Below are 25,365 nucleotides of genomic sequence, written 5' to 3'. Positions count from 1 at the left end.
AAATGCAAGCGTAAATGGCATATGCTCCACGGACTGTATAAACACAACAGTTGCAAATGCAATGCAGCTACTACAAGACCAAAAGCAGAGAGCCAAACATCTCATTATTAATCACAAACTGCTGGAAGAACGATGCCTGACCCGCTCAGTCCCACAGAAGTTGGAAGTTTCGCTAACTCCCAACAGTGCTTTTTAGATCCAAATCCCTGCATCTATAGTTCTGGTGTTTCCGCACCATTCTTCAAATGCGGAATACTGCGACTGGAAAGTGAGAGTTTAAAACAGCGACAGAATCAATCACATAATTGGAATTAAACTTCGACATCTACCCACGGCAACCGACACTGCGGCGTACCGGGAATTCCAAAGGCTGAAATAAAATGATAGTAAATGTCTTCGATCCGCCAGATGACCGGATACACCATTTCTGTGAGAATCTGTGATTTCTGTTGCTCGTGTATTCACAGCTCCGGCAGACAGCTGATCCATTCAAAGCGGCCCTGATTTATACAGAGGATCTGTCTCCAGAGATACGGTTATACACCCTCTAACAGAATTAGTTACAGTTGCTTGATTCAATACCATTGCTTCTGTTGTAAATATTGAGGCGATTGGAGACAAATACGTCAAAATTCTTTGGCATTACCTCAGCAGCGACTCTGGTGGAAACAGGCTGGTAGATTTACTTTCAAAGTCTGAGCATTGTTACTAAGCAGCGACGCTTACGGATATTTTTTTCTTTTTGTTGGCTAATTATTCATCTCTGAAAGGAGACCAGCGACACTGACCGATCCCACTCAAGTCCATGTAGTTTCCGATTTTGTACTGACTTTCAGTCCTTCAGCTTCTTCCTGGAGACAAACATAAACACACACACACACACACACACACACACACACACACACACAGACACACAATAGCATAAATATATTTTTTGTTATAGTGACTGTGTTGCCTTTATGGGATTTGTTTAGTTTATAATATTTTCGCTTTAGTAATTCGTTTGTTAGCATTTTCTAGTTAAAGTTAAGATGGTTTAAAGTAAATTCGTTGCCTGTGATATATCGCGGATTGCGATGACGTCACACCCGGTTTCGCCGCGTCTTGTGGGAACATACCGGTTTGGAGAAACGGGAAGGAGGGGCCTCACATGTGCAAGATCAGCGCAAGAAAAATTGTCTTTCTACGCACTGGAAACAAGTGAAGCTACGCCGTAAGTTCATGAGATAATCAATATGTTGAATTAAAAAGTTAACGCTGATTCTGTTAAAAGTAATGACGGTTGATAAGGTTTATGTTTTCGTTAGTTAAAGAGTTGCGGATAGTTTGTGTTGAAGTCTATTTAAAGCAGTCAATGGCGTAGGTAGATTCTGACTGTATGCTGCATTTTAATGTAATGCAGTTGTTGTAGTTTACTTTTGCAAGTATTTACGATGTAAATGTGATATCAAGAAGAAAACAAATACTGCACAAACTTTGTATTGTTTTATCAACAGTTCTCACCATACGTTAATGTGGAAGAGTGAACAGTAAACGGTTAATCTTACTGTGATCCAGTTTTCATTGACAACGGTTTATCTCGGTGTTTAGTTCAGCGTTTTCTTACACCTGAGCGAGAACACTACAGTGAAAAGGCGGCATTAACAGGTGTTTCAAGTGCTGCAATGACAACTCGATCCAGCATCATGTCGTTGCCATCGAGCGACAGGGGCAGCAGGGCATCATCAAGTAAGGCTGCCCATGCAGGAGCTAAGGCAGAAGCCGTAGAGTTGCGAGCGTTCTACGACAAACAAGAAGCAAAATTGAAAATAGGAGCGGCTGCCAGAGAAACCATAACCCAGCAGGAGGCGTCTGCCAGAGAAGCGGAAAACTGGAAGGAAGCGGCTGCCAGAGAAGCCGAAAACTGGAAGGAAGCGGCTGCCAGAGAAGCCGAAAACCAGTTGGAAAAGGTAAGGATAGCGTCAGAGTTAGAAGTGCTGACGCTGCACCGAGAAGCAGAAGCTGCCAGGGTGGAAGTAGAGTTCATAGAAGATGCTGAAGAAATGCATGATCTGATTGACGTAAAATCTACTTCAGAAAAGATCAGATTGGAATGCACAAGCGACTATGTCCGATCACAAATAGACTGGAAGATTTGTTGTTCCTCTTCTTACTTATTTGATAACGTCCTATTTCATGAGGAGCCTCAGAGAGGCCCGATTGCATCACATCCATCCGAGGAAGACAATTTACCCTTGCAACTCCGCGATGAATTCAAGAATGAAAGGGCTGATGACAAATACTTCTCGACACCAAACTTACCAGGTTTGGTGAGAAGAGAGGCACAGGCCGAATTCAGAACTACAAATCCCATAACAGATGTACGCCCTCAGTCATATACCCGCCGACGTATTCCCACAGCCCGCATGCCACTAGCAGTTGAACCCATGGCACAGTATTTAGCACGACGAGATCTCGTCACTTCAGGACTAGACCAGTTTGACGATAAACCTGAAAATTATCGTGCATGGTACTCCACATCCACGGAGTCCAGCTCAGAGCAACCCAAGAGCTGGATCTTCTGGCGAAATGGCAGGGAAAAGAATCATGCGAACAAGTGAAATGCATACGTTCAGTGTACATCAACAACCCCGAGCTAGCCTTACGCAAAGCATGGGAGAGACTTCGGGAGGGCTATGCGGCCCCGGAAATTATTAAAGCGGCACTACACCGATGTCTGGAAAATCTTCCTAAGGTGTCAGCCAAGGACCACACTAAGTTAAGAGGGCTCGGAGATTTACTCATGGAGATTCAAGGCGCCAAGATGATGGCTACTCAACTGGTCTATTACACCTAGATAACCCATCGTGGACAAACTTCTATTTGAGCTGCAGGAATGGTGGGTGTCCGTTGGCGCAGAGTACAGGGAAGAGAACAATGGCCAATTTCCTCCCTTCGATTATTTCACTAGGTTTGTGTGCAAGAAGGCGAAGAAGCCATGGGTCCAGGAAGCATTACAATTTACACAATGCCAGAGAAATCCACTTTGAATAATTTCAACATTAATAAACCTGTCTCAGTGCTTAAGACTGAAGCCTTTACAACTAACAAGGACCCTAGCAGGAATTGTCCATTGCATAACAAACCCCACCGCCTCAAAAAATGCAGAACATTTAGGGAAAAACCCCTTGAAGAGAGGATGGCCCTTCTCAAGGAGAAAAAAATATGTTTGAAATGTTATTCCTCTACCTCTCACCTTGCTAGAGAGTGTACTATCGCCGTGAAGTCCCCGGAATATAATAGCACTAATCACGATGGGGCCATGCATCCCTGCCCGTTACCGCAAACCGACAAAGCTCCTTCACCCCCACAACAGGACGGCGAGGAGGAAAAGGCTCACTCCAGGACAACCGTTGTCAGCTCGAGCTGCACAGAAGTTTGTGGTCAAGCTTAGTCAAGCCGTTCTTGTTCAAAGATCTGCCTCACTAAGGTGCACCCTAAGGGAGGCAAAGACAAGGCCATCAAAGCCTATGTAATTCTGGACGATCAGAGCAATCGCACACTAGTCAGTCCAGAGTTCCTTAACTTGTTCAACGTTGAGAGTAATCAGTTCCCATACTACCTTAGAACCTGCTCAGGCAGCGTGGAAACTTATGGAAGGAAGGCAGAGGACTTCCAGCTCGAGTCCCGGGATGGTAAAGTTGTCAACTGTCTCCCTCCACTCTTAGATTGCAATGGAATTGTGAATAACAGCACTGAGATCCCAACGTCAAGTGCGGTGCTACACCAGCCACATCTCCACCACATCGCTAAGCACATCCCAGAACTGGATCCAAAAGCAGAAATACTCCTGCTATTAGGAAGAGATGTTCTCCGGGTGCACAAGGTTAGGCAGAAGGTCAATGGACCACACGACGCCCCCTTTGCGCAACTCCTGGATCTGGGCTGGGTGGTGATAGGAGAGGTGTACCCTGGCTATGTACACAAACCGACGGTTAACACATTCAAGACCGATGTGCTAGAATGGCCGCCATTCAATTTTTCAACCCTGCACAGGTTTCATGTGTATCAAGGAAGCACGACAAGGCTTTAACAAAGGTAAAGTAACCGACAAGACGCTGGGTCAGTCAGTCTTTGCTCAAACTGAGCATGATAATAAACTTGCTCCATCAGCTCAAGACGCCATTTTCTTAAAAATAATGGACACCAAGGTCTTCAGAGATGAAGCAAATAATGGGGTCGCCCCACTACCTTTCAGATAACCACGCCAGTGCTTGCCAAACAACAAAGAGCAGGCAGTCGAGCGGTTCACGTCCTTGCAATAAACCCTGAAAAGGAAACCAAAGATGCAGCAACGCACCCAATTGACCCAAGAAGTACTGTGCATACTAATGGCAGAAGTCACAGCCATTATGAATGCATGACCACTCCTACCTGTGTCTTCTGACCCGGAAGACCCCTTCATACTCTCGCCATCAATGCTCCTTCCGCAGAAGGCAGGAGCCCGCCCTCCACCAGGGGACTTCTCTGATAAGGATTTGTACACTCTGCAATGGAGACAGGTCCAGGCTCTGGCAAATCGGTTCTGGTCTCGTTGGAGGCAGGAATATCTACCTTTGCTGCAACTCAGACAAAAATGAACAGAACCCTGCAGGAATCTTCAAGTTGGGGATTTAGTCCTGCTCAGGGACAAGCAAATCGCCCGCAACAGCTGGCCAATGGACAGAATCACTGCCACATTCCCTAGTAGGGGTGGACACGTCAGGAAAGTTGACCAAGGTGATGTGAAAATTTACCAAAGGCCGGTTACAGAACTCATTCTACTTCTACCTACCGACGGATTTAGGGACTGAAGTTCTGTATTATGTTCATTGTGACCTCACGAAGGTCAAGCGGGGAGTGTGTTGCATTATTGGCATTTTTTTAGTTTATAATATTTTCGCGTTAGTAATTAGTTTGTTAGCATTTTCTAGCTAAAGTTAAGATGGTTTAACGTAAATTCGTTGTTTGTGATATATCGCGGATTGCGATGACGTCACACCCGGTTTCGCCGCGTCTTGTGGGAACATACCGGTTTGGAGAAACGGGAAGGAGGGGGCTCACATGTGCAAGATCAGCGCAAGAAAAGCTGTCTTTCTACGCACTAGAAGCATAGTGAAGCAACGCCGTAAGTTCATGAGATAATCGATATGTTGAATTAAAATTTTAACGCTGATTCTGTTAAAAGTAATGACGGTTGATAAGGTTTATGTTTTCGTTAGTTAAAGAGTTGCGGATAGTTTGTGTTGAAGTCTATTTAAATCGGTCAATGGTGTAGGTAGATTTTGACTGTATGCTGCATTTTAATGTAATGCAGTTGTTGTATTTTACTTTTGCATGTATTTACGATGTAAATTTGATATCAAGTGGAAACAAATACTGTACAAATGTTGTATTGTTTTATCAACAGTTTTCACCATACGTTAATGTGGAAGCGTGAACAGTGAACGGTTAATCTTACTGCAATCCTATTTTCATTGACTACAGTTTACCTCGGTGTTTAGTTCAGCGTTCTCTCACACCTGAGCGAGAACACAAATGTGACTGTCCTGTTGTATATACTATTTATTATAAGTCACTATAAATTGGACATTGCACATTTAAACAGAGACATAACGTAAAGATTTTTACTTCTCATGAAGGATGTTGTCAATACAATTCGAAGTACACAAACACAGATTCGAACCAAGATACAATAGAGAGACCGAGATCAGGATGGAAACGGTAAAATGAGAACGTTGCTAATGCACAAACTGCCGAAAATCAGAAAATGTTGTCAATCCAGGGCAACACGAGGAACCCGGCTGAGTCCATCCAGCATTTTGTGTGTCACGTTGCTGACATAACAGTCTGTAATCGGTATCTCAAATCTGCCGAAGGTCAATAGAAATCGAGAATAAATATTTCAATCTGGAAAGGAATGGACAGGCGAGATATTGTTAGACGACGAGAGAGAGAGAAATATTGCCTGTCAAATAGATAGGTTAAGCAGGCAGAAAGACAGCCAGAAACAGATGCATAGATTGCAGGATTGTGGTGTACCTCCTGTATCTCCTAGTCTCTGGTACAGTGTGAGAGTGTGGGGTTCATTCTGTACCTGTCAGTCTCTGGTAAAGTGTGAGTGTGGGATTCATTCTGTACCTGTCAGTCTATGATACAGTGTGACAGTGTGGGGTTCATTCTGTACCTGTCAGTCCCTGGTACAGTGTCAGCGTGTGGTGTTCACTCTGTCCCTGTCCGTCTATGATACAGTGTGATACTGCACAGCCCAAAAAATTGCAGAACGTTGTAAATCTTGTCAGCTCCATCTTGGGTACTAGCCTACAAAGTACCTTGGGCATCTATAGGGAGCAGCTTCACAGAAAGGTAATGTCCATTATTAAGGATGTCAAGCACCCAGGGTATGCCCCTTTCTCACTGTTACCATTAGGTAGGAGATATAGAAGCCTAAAGATACACATTCAGTGATTGAGGGACAGCTTCGTCCCCTCTGCCATTCGATTACTGAACAGACATTTAATATTTGGACAATACTTCACTTTTTTAACATACAGTATTTCTGATTTTGCACATTTTTAAATCAATCAATATATTTATACTGCAATTGATTTACATTTTTACTTAGTATCATTATTATTTTTATATTCTTTATTATTAATATTCTCTCTTCTCGATTATGTGTTGCATTGAACTGTTGCTACTAAGTTAACTAATTTCACGTCTCATGCCGCTGAAAATAACCCTGATTCTGATTCTGATTCTGATTCTGAGAGAGTGGGGTTCATTCTGTACCTATCAGTCTGTGCTTCTGAGTGAGAGTGTTGAGTTCATTGTGTATCTGTCAAATCCCTCTGTAGAGAATTGCTTTCTGATGTTAGTCTGAAATCAATCACCATGTTTCCTTGTCGATAGATTAATTTTGAATTAGCAGTTGGCATCCTACTGGCCTCTACCTTTAATGATTCTGAACACTTCTATCATATCTCCTCTCATTATAAGTCAACTTTGCCCAAATAGATTTAATTCTCTCAATCTTTCTAAAAGCTCACACCCTGCAGTCCTGTAATGAGAGTAGCTGCCCTTTTCTGATCTCTTTCCAGTGATGTGACATCCCTTACAAAAAATGGAGATCAGAATTGCACACGGTTCTCAAGGTGTGGTCTCACAAGAGCATGAAACAGCTTAAGTAGACGTCTCTAGCTGTCAACCCCTCCGAGTGCATTATATAGCCCAACATTATATTAGCCTTCCTGATTGCGTCAGTGCATTGCCTAGGTGTTGATAGTGATGACTTCCAGGAGACTCAGATCCTTCTGATACAATGCATTTTCTTATTCAAGACCACCATCGTATATTTATATCCAATACTTCTGCTTCCTATATGTAATATTTTATATTTACTTACATTAAATTTCAACTGTCATTTATCTGCCCCCAACAGGATATTGTTTAGATCCGCCTTTATTGATTCTGCTGCCTGAAAGTTATTAGCCCATCTCTCTAATTTTGCGTCATCTGCAAACTTAACTGGTTATCATTTCTGTGCTTCTCCAAATCATTAATGTAAATGAAAACAGTAGCAGCCCCAAAACTGTTTCTTGTGGGACCCCACTTTTAACATTTTCCTGGTGTGACAATGATCCTCTCACAATAACATTTTCTTTGCTGTTTTTGAGCCAATTCTGCACAAATTCGCATCCCGTACCCTGAATCCCTACCTCCTGCAATTTGAATATTAACGTCTTCTGTGGTACCTTCTCAAAATCCTTCTGAACCCAAGAAAATGATGTCACCTCTTTATTGTTATCATAAATATTAGTTCCCTCTTCGTAGACCTGCAACAGGTAAGTAAAACATGATTTACCCTTTCTGAACCCATACTGTCTTTCTGCTAACAGAGAACAATAAAATATAAGACATAGGAGCACAAGTAGGCCATTCAGCCCATCAAGTCTGCTCCAACATTCAATTATGACTAATCCTTTCTTTCTCCTGCTGAGACCCAATTCCAGGACTTTTCTACATCACCTCTGATGCCACGTCCAATCAAGAACCTGTCAATTTCTATCTTAAATACAGACAACAACCTGGCCTCCACAGCTGCACATGGCGAACAATATCCACAAATTCAACACCCTCTGGCTAAGGAAGTGTCTCCACATCTCTGTTTTACATTCACATTTTTCTATCCTGAGTCTGTCCCTTCTTGTCCTGGAGTCTCCCACCATGGGAAACATCCTTTCCACATCTGCTCTGTCTCGGCCTTTCAACATTCAAAAGGTTTCAATGAGATTTTCCCGCATCCTCCTAAATTCAGTGAGTATAGACCCAGAGCAATCAAATGTTCTTCGTATGATAACCCTTTCATTTTTGGAATCATCCTTGTGAACCTCCTCTGGACCCTCTCCAATGTCAGCACATCGCTTCTGACATGAGGAGCACAAAACTGTACACAATACTCAAGGTGAGAGCTCAGCATCACATCCCTGCTCTCGTATTCTAGACCCTCTGAAATGAATGCCCATATTGCATTTGACTTACTCACCACCAACTCAACCTCCAATTTAACCTTTAGGGTGATGCACACAATGTCTCCAAAGACCCTTTGCCTGTCAGATTTTTGGGTTTTCTCCCTTTTTCAAAAATAGACTGCACATTTATGACCACTACCAAAATGCATGACAATGCATTCCAACTTTATATTTCATTTGCCACTACCTTGCCCTTTCTCCTGATCTGTCTATGTGCTTCTGCATCCTACCTGTTTCCTCAACACTACCTGCCCCTCCACCAATATTCATATCATCTGCAAACCTGGCAACAAATCCATCTATTTCACCATCTAAATCACTTTTTAAGGCAACATGTAGTTGTCCCAACACCAATCTCTGCTGAACATCACTAGTCATTTGCTGACATCCAGACAAGGATCCCTTTATTCCCACTTGCTGTATCTCTGTTCTTAACAGATACTTTTCGAACTCGGTGTTTTTGTTTAATTAATGTTTCTCCTCTCTTCCCCACGATACACGTTAAGCTTACTGGTAAGTACTTAAAAGGGTCAATGCTGTCACCCCTCTTATATTCCAGGAAAATTTTAGCCCATTTTAAGTCATTAGAGACTTCCTCAGTCTTCACAGAGTTTTGGCAAATTCTTGTTATGTATTTGCATTTTTAATCATAGACTTCTATAAGTTCCTTTGGATACATGTTGTCCGACACTGAGATTTATAAACGTTCAACCTTTTCAGCTGAAGCAGGGGCTTACTTACTAAAATCTCTGAATCAGCTTAAGCAACTTTTTTTAAACATCTTTGCTGGTGAACACTTTAGCAAAATCAGAGTTAAAAGTTTCCGCTATGTCCTCCTCTACATAACTTAACACCCCACTGATATTCTGCATACACTTAACATTCCCCTTAACACTTACTTTATGACTGAAGATATGGACAAAATCTCTTGGTCAATCTTAATATCCTTCTCAACCTATCTTTGGCAATCTGAATTTCTCATTTGACTATAGCTCTCATATTTTCATATGTGTTAGTACTAAAATGCATTTTATTCTGCAATCGTTTCTTCAATATTTTTATATATCTTTGCTCATCCATGTAGTGGATCTATTGTTTGTTTTCATCTCCTCTGCTTGGGTATGAACAGTTCCTGCACTACATGTATTACAATAGACAATAGACAAAATGTGCAGAAGTAGACCATTCGGCCCCTCAAGTCTGCACCGCCATTCTGAGATCATGGCTGATCATCCACTATCAGTACCCAGTCCCTGCCTTGTCCCCATATCCCTTGATTCCCCTATCCATCAGATATCTATCTAGCTCCTTCTTGAAAGCATCCAGAGAATTGGCCTCCACCGTCTTCCGAGGCAGTGCATTCCACAACTCCACAACTCTCTGGGAGAAGATGCTCTTCCTCAATTCTGTTTTAAATAACTGACCTCTTATTCTCAATCCATGCCCTCTGGTACTGGACTCTCCCAACATCTGGAACATATTTCCTGCCTCAATCCTATCAAATCCTTTAATTATCTTAAACGTTTCAATCAGATCCCCTCTCAATCTCCTCAATTCCAGCGTGTACAAGCCCAATCTCTCCAATCTCTCTGCGTAAGACAGACCTGCCATCCCAGGAATCAACCTAGTGAATCTACGCTGCTGTTCCTCAATCGCCAGAATGTCCTTCCTTAAACCTGGAGACCAAAACTGGACACAATATTCCAGGTGTGGTCTCACCAGTGTACAAATGCAAAAGGACATCCTTGCTCTTGTACTCAATTCCCCTTGTAATAAAGGCCAACATTCCATTTGCCCTCTTCACTGCCTGTTGCACTTGCTCATTCACCTTCATTGACTGATGAACTAGGACTCCTAGGTCTCTTTGCATTTCTCCCTTACTTAACTCTACACCGTTCAGACAATACTCTGCCCTCTTGTTCCTGCTTCCAAAGTGGATAACTTCACATTTATTCACATTGAATGACATCTGCCAAGTATCTGCCCACTCACCCAGCCTATCCAAGTCTCCCTGTATTCTCTTAACGTCCTCTTCGCATGTCACACTGCCACCCAGTTTAGTATCGTCAGCAAACTTGCTGATATAGTTTTCAATGCCCTCATCTAAATTGTTGACATAAATCGTAAAGATTTGCCCACTTAAATTGATGCTACTATCCCTCAACTGACACAATGTCAAACAGTTTCTTCCAGTTTGCCTTCTGAGGTCTTTACCACATCTGCACAAACTTTGTCCTTGTGAAATTCAATCTAAGGACTTTTGTTTTTACTGATGTACTCCCCCAGATTACATTGGTCTCTGATCACTTGCTCCTGAAGTCTCATCAACTTCTGTACTCAAAATTGTCCCTTGAATGTTCCAGAATATCAGATCTAGACTGGCCTCTCCTCTTGTTGGTGTACTTACATACTGGGTCAAAAAATAATGCAGGGTATTGTGGCAGGACAAGTTGAAACACTATCAGAATGCAGAACAAATTATAACAGCTGCAGAGAAAAGTAAATCATAAGGTGCCAGATCATTATGCAGCATATTGTGAGGCCAGTAATTCATCATATAGTGCTACTCTCATAACAATGTGGTAAATGTTGTGATTAAGCCCCATGGATCATGCTTTTAGGGTGATTTCTTAATGATCTCTGTCTCTTTACAATGTAATTCAGAACATGTCCATGAACTCGGGCTCTCTCTGGGAAGGGTATAATTGTCATGGATATGGCCCTGACCCTGACCATAGTAACTCCCCTGTCTCACATCGTCTCTTTTCTTCGATTACTCATGTGCACAAATGACAGTATCTTCAGCCAGTGAACGCACTATTCAGTACGCCTTTGGTCTCTGGAAGGAACACAGTGCGGCCAGCATCTATTTACACCAGCCAAGACTTGAACTCTCGCCCCGATCTCTAAGATTTTCAATGTCTAGAGTGCAGCAGCTTTTTAAGTGAGTTTCTCAGACAATCAGCCTGAGTCTACGAACACTTTTTGGAAACTTTTGCCTGTACCTGATCCGACGAATTTCAAAATGAGATGAGGAAACACTGATGGTTCCTTTGTGGTAGGGAAGGGTAAAGTCAGGCAGTGTGAGAGTGACAGTCCGCTCACTAGTTTGTGGAAACAGGCAGGAGATACTGTGGCCACAAAAGAGACAGAAGGATGGTGTGTTGCCTCACGGTGCTGGCGTCCAGGGTGTATAGGTACAGCTGCAGGATATTGTCCAGAGGAAGAGTGAAAATCCAGAGGTACTGGTGCAAAATGAGTCCAAAGTCATTGTCACTACATGAGATGAGATCCTAGATATTGAGTGTATCGAGTTAGGAAAGAGGCCTCTTTCCTTCCGTCACCCAAGTACACATCAGACTGCATTTTGTGGCCAATGACCATAATATCCAACTTGCCTTTGGTCACTGAAAGGAAACTGGTGTAGTCAGAAATAAAGTATAATTCCATTTCCACTCAGAGCTCCTCCCCAGATGCAGGACAGGACACAATGTCAGTACCGCATTTTACGGGTATAATTATGCTTTATGTAAAATATTCCCACCCAGCCAATTTGACATTTCCACTGGTCCTGCGATCTCTGAAAGTTGCTCCAGGAATCAGGCACTGGCTCTAGCGGCTCCTCATGCTAGACCAAAATTGGACTCAGTCTCTGCAGCACATATCTGTCATGGGTCTGGCCCTGACCCTATCCACAGTAACTGCCCTGTCTCATATCGGCTCTTTCCTCCTGTCTCCAATGTACACTAAGGACTATCTCTCGTCTAGCTAATGCAGCATGCAGCTCGCCCTTGGTCTCTGGAAGAAAATTGGTATTGAACACTTTCTATTTGGCAGTCAGACCAAGTCCACACACACTCTTAGTAATTTTTGCCTGCTTCCGAATCCATTAATTTCTTTAAGTTCCAAATGAGACGAAGAAACCCTAGGGGTTCCCCTGTGGCAGGGAAGTGTAAAGTCAGGCAGTGCATGACGGATCGGGAATTTGATAGTCAGGGGCACAAACAGGCGATACGGTGGCCGTAAATTAAACTCCGGGATGCTGTGTTGCCTCCCAGGTGATTGCGTTCAGATGTATCAGGTGGCTGTAGGATATTCTCAAAGGGAAGAGTGAACAGCCAGAGGTCGTGGTTTATATTGGCACCAATGTCATTGTCAAAAAAGTGGATGAGGTTCTACAGACTGAGTATACAGAGTTAGGATATTGGATGAAGAAAGGACCTCCAAGGTAGTAATTTCTGGATTATTCCAAGTGCCATGGGCTTCTGCATATAGGAATAGGATGATAGCACAATTTAATGAGTGACAGAGCTGACAGGTCAGCGGTCGGGGTTTCAAGCTTGAAACTTCGGAACCTTTTTCTGTGCAAAGTATGACCTTTCGAAGAGGGACCTGTTGCGCCCAAACTGGAGGGGAAGTAATATGGTGGCTGGGAGGTTTGCTACTGCTACTCAGGTGGTTTTAAACTCGCTTTTCAGGGGCAGTGAATCAGAACACCAGGTCAGCAAGTGAAGGATCAGACACGAAGGTAGACATCAGTGAAAGTATGGACGGGCAAAATCAAATTAACAGATATGATGAGACATATATTTTGAATGGCGTGTATTTTAATGTCAGGAATATTATGGGTAAAGTTGATGAGGACAGAACATGGATAAGTACATGGAACTGTAATGTTGTTTCCATTACAGACACTCAGTTGAGAAATGGGCAGGAGGAGGAGGTAAAAGAGGTATGAGTTGAACTACTAATCAGGGACAATTTCACAGCTACTCACAGGCGAGACACAGTGGAGGTTTCATACATTGAGTCCATTTGAAGAGAACTGAAGAACAGGAAGTGTGCTATCAAATGAATTGGATTGGACCTGGTGTTGGGTAATGAGTCTATTCTGGTAACTGCCCACTCAGTGGGTGAGCAGCTAGGTGACTGAGACCACATCTCCCTCACTTTCAAGATAGCTATAGATAAGGGTGGTACATCTATAAATAGGAGAAGGACAAATTAGAAGGGCATTAGGCAGGAACTAAGAAGGGTTAATCGAAAGTATCTTTTATTCTGGTAAATCCACATCAGACATGGGGAAAGTGTTTAAAAATTAATTGCACAGAGTACAGAAAGTATGTCTTCCTGTTGGAACGAACGACAGGGATGGAAATCGAAGAGAAACTTGAAAGCCCACAGAAGTGAAGAATTTAGTCAAGAATAAAAAGTGAAAGTACATCAAGTTTTGGAAGTTAGGATCAAGTGGATTAGTTGAAGGTTAAACAGAATCAAGAAAAGAACAAAAAAGCAATTTACGAAAGCCAGGAGGAGCCATGAAAATTCCTTGGCAAGTGGAATTAAGGTGAATCCCAAGGCACTCTATACATATATCAAGACAAGAGGATAACTGTGGAGAGGGTTGGGGAATATTTGCTTGGATGCAGAGAATATGATTGAATTACATAACAAGCACTTTGTTTCAGTATTTACCAAAGGGAAAAGATGTGGACTAGTATACAGTGCTGCATGTATAATTATGTTAGGGAGTTTGGAGGTCAAGGAGGAGGACGTATTGGGTCTACTAATGAATATTAAGGTTAATAACATGCTGGGGCATGATGGGATTTACGCCAGGTTTTTGAGTGAAGCATTAGACGAGATTACTTTGTCCTTGACCAGTAACTTCATATCTTTCCCAGGCACAGACGTGTACCCGGAGGACGTGTGAGTGGTGAATGTTAAACCAGTATTTAAGAAGGGAACCAGTGTAAATCCAGAGAACTGTAGATGGGTAGGTTTCACATCAGTTGTACAAAAAATGCCTGGGTAACTTACTTGAGATTGGATGTATGAACTTTTGGAAGCCAGGTCCTAAGTAGGGAGAGCCATCATGACATCGTGTGGGGCAGGTCCCATCTTCACAACTTGATTGACTTTACTTACAAAGTGACAAAGGACATAGATGAAAGTAGAGATGATGATGTCATCTAAATGGATTTTACCAAAGCATTTAGCAAAGTCCCCCTTGATTAATCAAAGTGTTTGAAGAGGTTTATTCGAGCTGGAGGTCTGTAATTTGTGGCGTTCTGTAGTGATCTATGCTGGGACCTCTGCTACTTATGAAATATTAAAATGACCGGGATGAAAATGTAGATGGGTGGCTTAATAAGTTTTTGAATGATACCAAGAGTGTTGCAGTTGTGGATTGTTAAGAAGACTGGCAAAGTATACAGCACAATGTAGATCATTCGCTGATAAGGACAGTGAAATGGCAGATGGAGCTGAACACGGATAAATGTGAAGTGTTGCACCTTGGTAGGCCAAAAGCAAGTAACAAAGGGTTAAGTGGAGGACCATTAAGAGTGTTGCTGAGCAGAGAGATTTGAGGTCCAAGTTTACAGATCCTTGAAAGTGACGGCGTTGGTCAATTTAAGGTTAAGTTGCTTATCACATGTTTGCTCTTATTAGCTGAGTTATTGAGCTGAAAGTTCAAGAGTTTATGTTGCAACGTTAAAATGACTCTGGTTAGGCCACATCTCCAGTACTGAACATAATTCTTTTTGAACCAGTATAGGAAGGATTTTGAGGCATTGGAGAAAGAGCAGAAGAAGCTTACTAGGATGCTTTTTGGTTGAAATTGCTTGTGCTAACATAAGTGCCCTGACAAACTTGAGCTGTTTTCTTTAGAGCAGCAGAGGGAGAGGGGAGATCAGATAGGTGTTTATAATATTATGCGAGGCTTAGATCGAGTAGATATGGAGTGTCTTTACCACATGGTGGAAATGTCCAATACATTGAAGGTGAGAGCGGGTAGTTTGCAAGGAGATGTGAGTTGTATGTTTTTTTTTTACTCAGAGTGTTGGAGTGCTGGAGTTAAATATATTAGGGTTTTTCTTTACAGAATATTTAGATAGGTACATGAACGTGAAGAGCATAGAGGGAGATGGACTTTGTGTTGGTCAGAAGGATTAGCTTTTGGAGGTTTACTGATTTACTTTACAGATTGTTTGGCACTATATTATGGAGCAAACAGTCTGTTGCTGTGCTGTACTGTTCAATGATTTGTTCTACATACTGGGAACCAGTATGACAGAGCTGAGGATGACCCAGCAGATCTACGAGTAGATGACGGAAGAACACGCCAATGATTGGGTACAAATGCAAACAGAGCAAGGTGTTAAATTGTACCACAGAGGCAACTTCTAAAAAGACAAAGTTTACAGGAATGAAGGACTGCATTTTGTCTGCTGAATGCCAGATCTGTGACATTCAACTCTGGCGACCAATGTACCTGAAAACCAGTTTTGATTTGCGATGGGTTATTTCAAGGGCGAAGAGACAAATTCAAACGAGGTTTGAGGTGATATCAGATGTACGACAACTCAGGCAGGGTTTGCAAGAGATTACATCCTGCAAAGGGAAACCCAATAGCATGAATGGCAGTGATGCCTCACTACCTGATGAACTTAACACCTTCTATGCCTGCTTTGAAAGGGAGAAGTTCCCTGCTGCATCTGATGACCCAGTGATCTCTGTCTCAGAGACTGATGTTAGGCTGTCTTTAAAGAGAGTGCATCCTCGCAAGAGGGATTGTAACAAATGGTCTGTCCCTATACTGTACCATTCTATGAATTGTTCCATATACTGGGAACCAGTATGGCAGAGCTGAGCAGGTTTACAAGTAGAAGGTCCTGATGGAGTACCTGGTTAGGCTCTGAAAACCCATGCCAACCAATTCACAGGAGCATTCAAGGACATTTTCAACCTCATACTGTTACAGGCAGAAGTTCCCACTTGTTTCAAAAAGGCAACAATTATACTAGTGCCTGAGAAGAATAATGTGAGCAGCTTTAATGATTATTGCTCAATCACACTAACATCTACAGTAATGAAATGTTTTGAGAGGTTAATCATGACCAAACAGAACTCCTGTCTCAGCAAGGACCTGGACCCATTGTAGTTTGACTATTGCCACAATTGGTCAATGGCAGATGCAATCTCAATGGCTCTTCACATGGATTTAGACCACCTGGACAACATAAACCCTATGCCAGGATGCAGTTCATCGACTATTGCTCAGAATTTAATACCATCTTTCCCATCATTCTGGTTCAGCAGTTGCAGAACCTGGGCTTCTATACCTCCCTCTAAAATTGGATCCTCAACTTCCTTACTGTAAGACCAAAAACTGCGTGGATTAGTTATAACATCTCCTCACTGACAATCAACACTGTTGAACCTCAGCGGTTTGTGCTTAGCTCACTGCACTACTCTCTATATACCCTGTCTGTGTGGCTAGACATAGCTCAGATACCATCTATAAATTTGCTTAAATTGCCATTGCTGAAAGAATCTCAGGTGGTGACAAAAGTGCGTGCATGAATGAGATGTGCTAACTAATGGAGTGGTGTCACAGCAACAACCTGGCACTCATCATCAAGACGAAAGAGCAGACTGTAGACTTTCAGAAGGGTAAGACAAAGGAATACATACCAATCCTCATAAGTGTAGCAATTGAACACGTTCAAGTTCATGCATGGCAAGATCTCTGAGGATAAAACCTGGACCAAACATATAAATGTTGTTATAAAGAAGGCAAGACAGCAGCTATACATCATTAAGAGTTTGAAGAAATTTGTTATGTCAACAAAAACACTCATAAACATCTGTAGATGTACCATGGAGAGCATTCCAACGGGCCACATCACTGTCTGGAATGGGGGTGCTACTGCACAGGACTGAAATAAATTGTAGAGGTTTGAAAATTTAGTCGGCCCCATCTTGAGAACGAGCCAGTACATCGTCAAGGAGCGTTGTCTCAGAAAGGTAGCATCCATTATTGAAGATCACCAGTGCTCTGGGCATGCCCGTTTCTCACTTTTACCACCAGGTAGGAGGTACAGCAGCCTGAAGACACGCACTCAGCGATTCATGAACAGCTTTTCTCCCTCTGCCATCCGATTGCTAAATGGATATTGAATCCTTTGGCACTACCTCACTTTTTTAATACTTAGTTTCTCTATTTTTACATGATTTTAATCTATTCAATATACATATACTGTAATTAATTTACTTATTTACTATTATTTTTTTCTTCTTCTATATAATGTATTGCATTGAACTGCTGTTGCTAAGTTAACAAATTTAATGTCACATTCCAGTCATAATAAACCTGATTCTGTGACTAAGGATAATGACACAATTGAAGTGGGGAACTTCAATATGCGAGGTGATTGGAAAAATCAGGTTGATGTTGAATTGCAAGAGAATGAATTTGTTTAATGCCTATGATATGGCTTTTTAGAGCAGCTTGTGCTCGAGCCTGCTCGGGAAAAGGCCATCTTTAGATTGGGTGTTTTATAATAGTCTGGATCTCATATGGGAGCTTTATATAAAGGAACCATTAGGAGGCTGTGATCATAATACTTTCTGATTGAATTCATACAGCAATTTGAGAGGGTGAAGCATAACTCAGATATATCCTTATCCTAATGGAATAAGTGGATTTACAGAGGAATGAAAGAGAACTGTGCCCAGGTGGACTGGAGGAGGATACTGGCAGGGATTACAGCAGAGCAGAAATAGCTGAAGTTTCTGGGAATAGTTCATAAGGTGCTGGATACATAGGTTGCATAGCCGAAGAAGTTCTGAAATTGATAGGCATACAAAAAAAGCAGGATACCAAAAGTTTTTTTTTTGATTCTGGAAAGAGCAAAAGAGAGTTGAGAGTTGATATTCAACCATTGGTAAATGATGATGGTGAGGTAGCAATGGGGGACAAAATAGTAGCAGATACACGCAATGGTTGCTTTGCATCTGCCTTCACTGCAGAAGATACTACAAGTTACTTTCCAGAGGTCTGTGAGTGTCAGGAGCAGGAGTAAGTGTTCAGTGTATTTAAGAGCAAACTTAATCTACATTTGTCTATAATGCATGAAGATCTGATCAGATTTTTGGTCATCAGTGTAGAGATAGAGAAAATTCTAAAGGGTTCACAAACTTTCTAGCACCCTATATATACTACTGTGGAATCATTAATAATCACCTGACCAGACTGGAAGAATTCTAGAGGATCCACCATTTCACAGCGGCTCCAGTTTTCTTGATATTTTATATCCCACTGAGAGATTCCTTTTCAGTTTGATGATTTACTACTTCTACTGAAGGATTTACGATTTAATTGTGATGACTGTGAATCAATCTGGTATTGAATTGAGAAGCGGCAAGACTTTTCCTGAAACGGAGCAAACTGAACAAATAACTGAACAGGAGGAAACTGTTACTTCAGCAGGAATATTTTCTTCAATACACGACATGAAGTTGGAATTTGGATCGCTCAATGCTAAGATTGATAAGCTGATGGATACCTACAGGAAGCTTGAAAAATCTATCTCTAATGTTCATGAATCTCTGAAGAATTTGGACTTTCATTTTCAGACGCTTAAGTAGACTACAAATTGAATTGGAAATGAACATTATCAATTGAGGCAAGCTATTAAAGAACGAAGATGACTTGGATGAAAAAGAAATGCAATTACCTCAGAACTATCTAAAACAAAGAAAAAATAGTTGATTTGGATAGTAGAGCACGTCGGAGGAATTTGTGTATACTTGGATTGCCTGAAATTGCCTGGTGATCTGTTAAAGTTCTTCTCAGACATGCTGTACTCACTTTTTAGTGACACCCTGGAAGCTAGTCCTTTAATCAATAGAGTCCATAGAGTTCCATTTATTCAGCGTTCATCTGAATTATATCCTCGACCAATTGTTCTTTGTATTATTATACAACCAAAGAAGCTATACTTCGAGAGGCCAGAAGAAAGCGAAAGATTATCTTCAATTCAACAGAGGTTTGTCTAATCGAAGATGTTCCTCCTGAGACTTTTGCCGAAAGAAGGAAATACCGAGAAGTCATGAGTGAAATGTATAAGATAAATTTACATCCATCTCTTCGGCACCCAGCGCGGCAGATAATCTTTCCTGAAGGGTCTCAGTCACTGAGAATCTACTCCCCCCAGGAGGGATTAGGAGTACATTAAAAATCTTAAAGTTAAGAGTTAAGCTGATTGCTGATTAGGTAATTTTGATGTATGAGATGTTTATAGATGCCCTGAGTTAAGTTTATTCTATGCGTTTTGAGTCTCTGGTATGGGATGTGGGTGAGTTTTTTTTACTCATTAATAATTAGTATATATGTATATAATTGTTTTATAGGGAACTCTTACAGTATTATACTATAAAGGTCCATATTGGTCCTGCTCGTATTATTCTCCCTTTTTTTGTTTGTTTGTTTCAACATTAATATAGCTTTAGGATTTTTTATATTTATATATAAATATTGACATATATATTATTTTTTTTCTTTTCGAGAGAAAGAACTTCGTTTGTAATATTATTTGCTTGGATTTACTTTTTTTTGAATATGTGATTAATAAACTTTAGATGAATTTAAGATGGCCGTCGCCAGTTACGTTTTTATTACAGTTAGACATAACATTGCAGTATTTGAAATTTGTTCGTTCCTTTTATTATGGCTATATTGGATGAGATTAATATTTCAAATTTAATATGCGTAGCTGCAAAATGGAGGATAGCGTCAAGGTTAGCATGCGACCAGCCTATTGGTTGCTGCTTTTCTGGCTTTATGCGGGGGAGGTGGTGGGGGGGGGGGGGCTATTAGAATAGGTTTTCTTTCTCGATTGGGCAGTTCTTTAGATGGACATTTTTTTTCGCAAATACGTCATTCCTTCTAGTCATATCCGTGCCATTTGGATTAATCTCTACTTGTGCAATAGTTTACTTTATAAAATATTAAATTAAATTTTAAACATGTATGTTAATAATTAATATAATCTCTTGGAATCTGAACAGTGTGAATCATCCTATTAAGCGCAAGATATTTTTATGAAATTTAAAAACACAACGCAGAAATTATTTTTGCTCAAGAAAATCATCTACGGAGACAGGATGACCCATTTTTCAAATTTTGGCAAGATCCTTTATTTCGTTGTTATCGACTAATAAAGTTAGAGACATCTATTTTTGTTAAATCCAAAATCCCTTTTGTACATTTTAATACTATTACTGATTCGATTGGAAGATATTTAATTGTTACTGTTTTATTATGCAAACAAAAGATAGCTTTGGTCTGCGTATACGCACCTAATGTAGATAGTCCTGAATATTTTAAGAAGCTTTTTTTCTGAGCTACCGAATTTGAATGAATGGAAGTTGATCATGGGCAGTGACTTTAATGTTGCCTGAACCCGGCGATTGACAGGTCATCACCCAATCCATCGCTTCCTAATAAAGCAGCGGCGTGTACTAATTCTTTTTTACTAGAATATGACCTGGTTGATATCTGGAGATATAAACACCCTAACGACAAGGATTTCTCTTCTTTTCCCTCACGTTCATAATAAATATTCTGGAATTGATTACTTTTTCCTCGACACACGTTTGTTACACTCCGTTGTTGAGTGTGCGTATGACATCATTACGTTGCCGGATCACGCGCCTTTGAAGTTAACCCTGAAGTTTTCGGATAGCTTTTTGAAAATGTCGCAGTGGAGACTGAATCCCGTATTGTTACAGGATCCAGCTTTTGTTAGTTTTATTAAGGAGCAAATTTCCATATTTTTTGAATTTAATACAACTGAAGGAATGTCAAACCTGGTTTTATGGGACATGATGAAATCTTTTCTTAGGGGACAGATAATTTCATACTCAGCAGCTTTAAGAAAGAAAACTAAAGCGGAACTGTCAGTGCTTACTAATAAAATTAGAGAGATAGATAAAGCATATTCAGTTAAACCTACTGAAGATCTATATAAAGAAAGGGTCGAACTTCAATCACAATATGATTTGCTTCTGACCTTTTCCATCGAACAGCAAATTCTTAAATCTAAAAGTCTATTTTATATACATGGAGTCTGATGCACCATCAATAACTCACTCTGAGACATAAAGGCGAGATATCGGCTTTAATTGACTGGAAGAAGGTACAAGCAGTGAGTGACCACCACACAACATCCTGGAGACTGAGAGGCCGGGCTCAGGCCTCGATCGTCTTTATACAGCGATCTGTGGGAGGAGCCGCAGGAGCAGTCAGCAGGGGCCGTGTCCATACAGGTATATGTAGTTCACCACAGAGTAAAGTCAGGTGAACTTTTGGCTGGTCAGTTAAAGGCTGGTATGGTTAGAAGACAGATTTTAAAAATTCGTAGACCAGTTAGATTTGAAATCTTAAGACCCTTATGAAATTAGTAAGATATTTATGGATTTCTACTCTAATCTTTATGAATCTCAATCCTCTGCCAATGCTATTATTATGAACAGATTTCTGCAAAAATTAAATATATCCAAAATTATACCCAAAATATAGCTAAAGCTATATCATCTACACAATTAGGGAAAACTCCGGGACCAGATGGTTATACAAATGAATTCTACAAGACTTTCTTTGAAATGCTTATAACACATTTTTATAAAAACTTTTACTGATTCTTTACCCTCTGGGAATCTTCTGAAAACTTTTTATGAAGCATTAATTTCATTGATTCCTAAAACAGGAAAAGATTTACTAGAATGTATATCATATAGTCCCATCTCTTTACTGTATGTAGATTTTTAAATTCTTTCTAAGATTCTTGCTAAGAGAATATTTGCCACTGTTATCACAAATGATCAACTGGATTTATTAAAAACAGGTACTCACATTTTAATTTTCGAAGACTGTTCAATATCATTTAATCCCCCTCAGTTAAAGAATCTGAATGTATTGTGTCTCTGGATGCAGAGAGAGCTTTTGATAGGGTGGAGTGGCCTTATTTGTTTAATTTCGGTCTGGGATTTATTTCCTGGATTAAACTGATTTATCAAGCCCCAGTGGCTGCGATTATAACTAATAATCAAAAGTCTCCTTATTTTAGATTATATAGAGCAACTTGCCAGGGCTGTCCTCTCAGTCCTTTATTATTTAGTTTGTTTTAGAACCACTTGCTATCGCTGTTCGGGATTCTAATACTCTGCAGGGTATTGAGAGGGGATAAATTACATAAGGTTTTATTATATGCGGATGATTTATTGGTTTGTATTTCAGACCCTAGGAAATCTATTCCTTTTACGTAAAAATCTATTATTACGGAGTTTAGTATTTTCTCTGGATATAAACTCAAGTTACATTAAAGTGAACTATTTCCTTTTAATAATTATTCCGATTATTATGATCAAACACCTTTTAATATTGCTAAAAACTATTTCACTTACCTTGGTATCAAAATGACTAAAAAGTTTAAAAACCAATATGAATATAATTTCCCCCCTCTAATTGAATATACTCAACAAGCGCTTTCTAAATGGTCCCCTATATCAATGTCATAAATTGGTCGAATAAATGCTATTAAAATAGTTATTTTATCAGAAATTTTACATACATTTCATGCAGTTCCATCTTTTGTTCTGAAAATATTTTTGATAAAGTAGATTCTATGATCTTGTCTTACACTTGGAATAATAAAAGTTCCAGAGTGAATACATTTTTATTGCAAAAACCAAAAAAAAAAGATCGAGGACTGGTGCTACCAAACTTTAGATTTTATTATTGGGCAATTAATATTTGTTGTATCTCCTTTTGGATTCATGGTATAGGTAACCAGTATCGTCCTTTATGGTTACATTTGGAGGAGAATTCGGTAAGGGGGTTTTCTTTAGCTTCTTTACTCGGAGCACCCCTTCCTTTTTCGTTCTCCCAGTATAGGTAGACAAGGTCTTAGTCCTATTGTTAAACATACTTTAAAAATTGGTTCCGGTTTCATATATTTTTTGAATTCATTAACTTTGTACTCTCTAGTAATATCTATTCTAAATTTTTCTTCAAACCATCAACTCTGGATAAGGCTTTTTTAATATGGAAAACTAGGGGAATAAAAACTTTTTTAGATCTGCTTTCAGAGGATTGTTTAATGACTTTTTCGCAGTTAATGGATAAATATGATATATCTAGTACATATTTTTAGATATTTACAAGTTAGGAATTGTTCGCGTGATTTTTTACCGAATTATCCTTTGGCTTTCTCATCAAATTTGGTTTATGCTATTTTTCAGCTTAAACCATTTCAAACACAATTAATAGCTATTATTTATAAATAGTTAATGAATGCACGTATGACACCTAATGACAAGGTTAAACGTTCATGGGAAATAGAAGATCAACATTCACTTTCAAATGATCAATGGAGTAAAATGTATTATCTAGTTAATAATTCATCTATGTGTGCACATGACTCCCTAATTCAGTTTAATATAATACGTCAAAAGATGTCAAAAGATAAATTAGTGCATATTTTTTCTAATAAAAACCCTATTTGTGACAGATGCAACGCTGAGGTGGCTACTCTAACTCATATGTTTTGGTCCTGTGTAAAGTTCAATAATTTTTGGAGGGATGTGTTTAGAATATTATCAAAAGTTATAGGTGTGGATTTACAACCCAATTCACTCACAGCAATCTTTGGGATTATTCCAGAGGAAACAGGTAGAGCTGCTTCCGCTCAACACGTGATAGCCTTTTCAACTTTACTGGCTAGGAGAGCTATCTTGTTATATTAGAAGAATTATAATCCACCTACTGTTTTTATCTGGCTTTCCTCCATTATGTTTTTTTATGTTTCGAGAAAATTAGAAGCTGGACATTTGACACATCTTTTAACTTTGAGCAAGTTTGGCGGTACTTTATTCAAAATTTTCAAAAGATTTAATTTCTAAAAAAATTTTTTAAGGAAAAAATCCTTATCTGCGAAGGTTCAGAGGTGACTGGAAGGATGTTTTCTTTCTTTTTTTTTGTCTTAGGCTAGTTTAGCGGGTTTTCTTTTTCTTCTATTTAATAAAATTTCCAATCTTTTATTTTCTTTATGACTTGTCAAGAAGAGTAGTGGTTTCTTGTTTATATACTATATAAAACAGCTTAACATCATATTTAATTGACTTTGACAGTATTTTTTTGTTGTTTCTACATCTTTTGTATTATGTGTTTGTTAAAGCTTCTCCTCTGATTTGTATTTTTTTTCTCTGTTGGAAAATCAATAAATAAAAAAGACTGAAATGATGAATTCTAGAAAACAGGTTTTACAAGGTTTTTAGATGAATATTTCATCCAGAACATAAGGCATGTGCAGAGGCTTAAAATAGTTTTTCGGTATTAATTGAATGTACTTGGTAGTTACTCAAAGAATACTGAAAAGCTCACATACAGCTGTTAGAAACTTCATACCTGATAGTGTCACAGCAGCAGATTCATCAGATGGGCTGCAGGATCCTTGGCCAGATTGTAAAGTCAGGCTGGAGTTACTGTTTGATGCAGGGACACTCTCTTTTGAGAAAGCAGACTGCACAAGGGCAAGGGAATAGCAAAAGATTGCCAATCAGAGCAACAGGCAGTGAGGGAAGAAGTAAAGGCATCTCAGAGAGAAGCGGTTATTTTTAACTGTTCGGGGAAAAGAGGCTAGACTGTGTAGGAGTGTGATGTAGCGCACCAAAGGTTTAAAAAGGAGAGGGATTTTTAACGGTCTTTTAAATCGAAGCAAGAGGCAGAGCGGGATGAAGTAATCTCGGAGAAAAGCCGTTTTCAGACTGCGCAGGCACGTGACGTAGCACGTGTGATGTGTGATGAGCGAAACAGGCTGAGATGGGGTTCAGAGTTGACAACCCTTGTGAACTATGCTGCTAACGAGAAAGAGAGAAGAGGAGGGGGGAGGCATCCTGCTGCAGATCCTAAAAACATGAGAGAGAGAGAGATAGAGAGAGAGAGAGAGAGAGAGATAGAGAGAGAGAG

General features: G+C 40.1%; 1 long non-coding RNA gene across 1 annotated transcript; it reads right to left on the bottom strand.

Annotated features, from left to right (window-relative positions):
- Positions 1–5,747: 5,747 nt before the first annotated feature.
- Positions 5,748–21,568, bottom strand: LOC132395072 (uncharacterized). Its single transcript, XR_009512513.1, has 3 exons — positions 21,490–21,568; positions 17,028–17,095; positions 5,748–5,928 (listed from the first exon to the last, which is right to left on the bottom strand). It is a non-coding gene; the product is annotated as an uncharacterized LOC132395072 (long non-coding RNA).
- Positions 21,569–25,365: the final 3,797 nt, after the last annotated feature.

The sequence above is a fragment of the Hypanus sabinus genome, chromosome 6, assembly GCF_030144855.1.
Source record: "Hypanus sabinus isolate sHypSab1 chromosome 6, sHypSab1.hap1, whole genome shotgun sequence".
NCBI lineage: Eukaryota > Metazoa > Chordata > Chondrichthyes > Myliobatiformes > Dasyatidae > Hypanus > Hypanus sabinus.
Note: the sequence above shows the minus strand (reverse complement) of the source record. Positions and strands in the feature narration are given on the sequence as shown.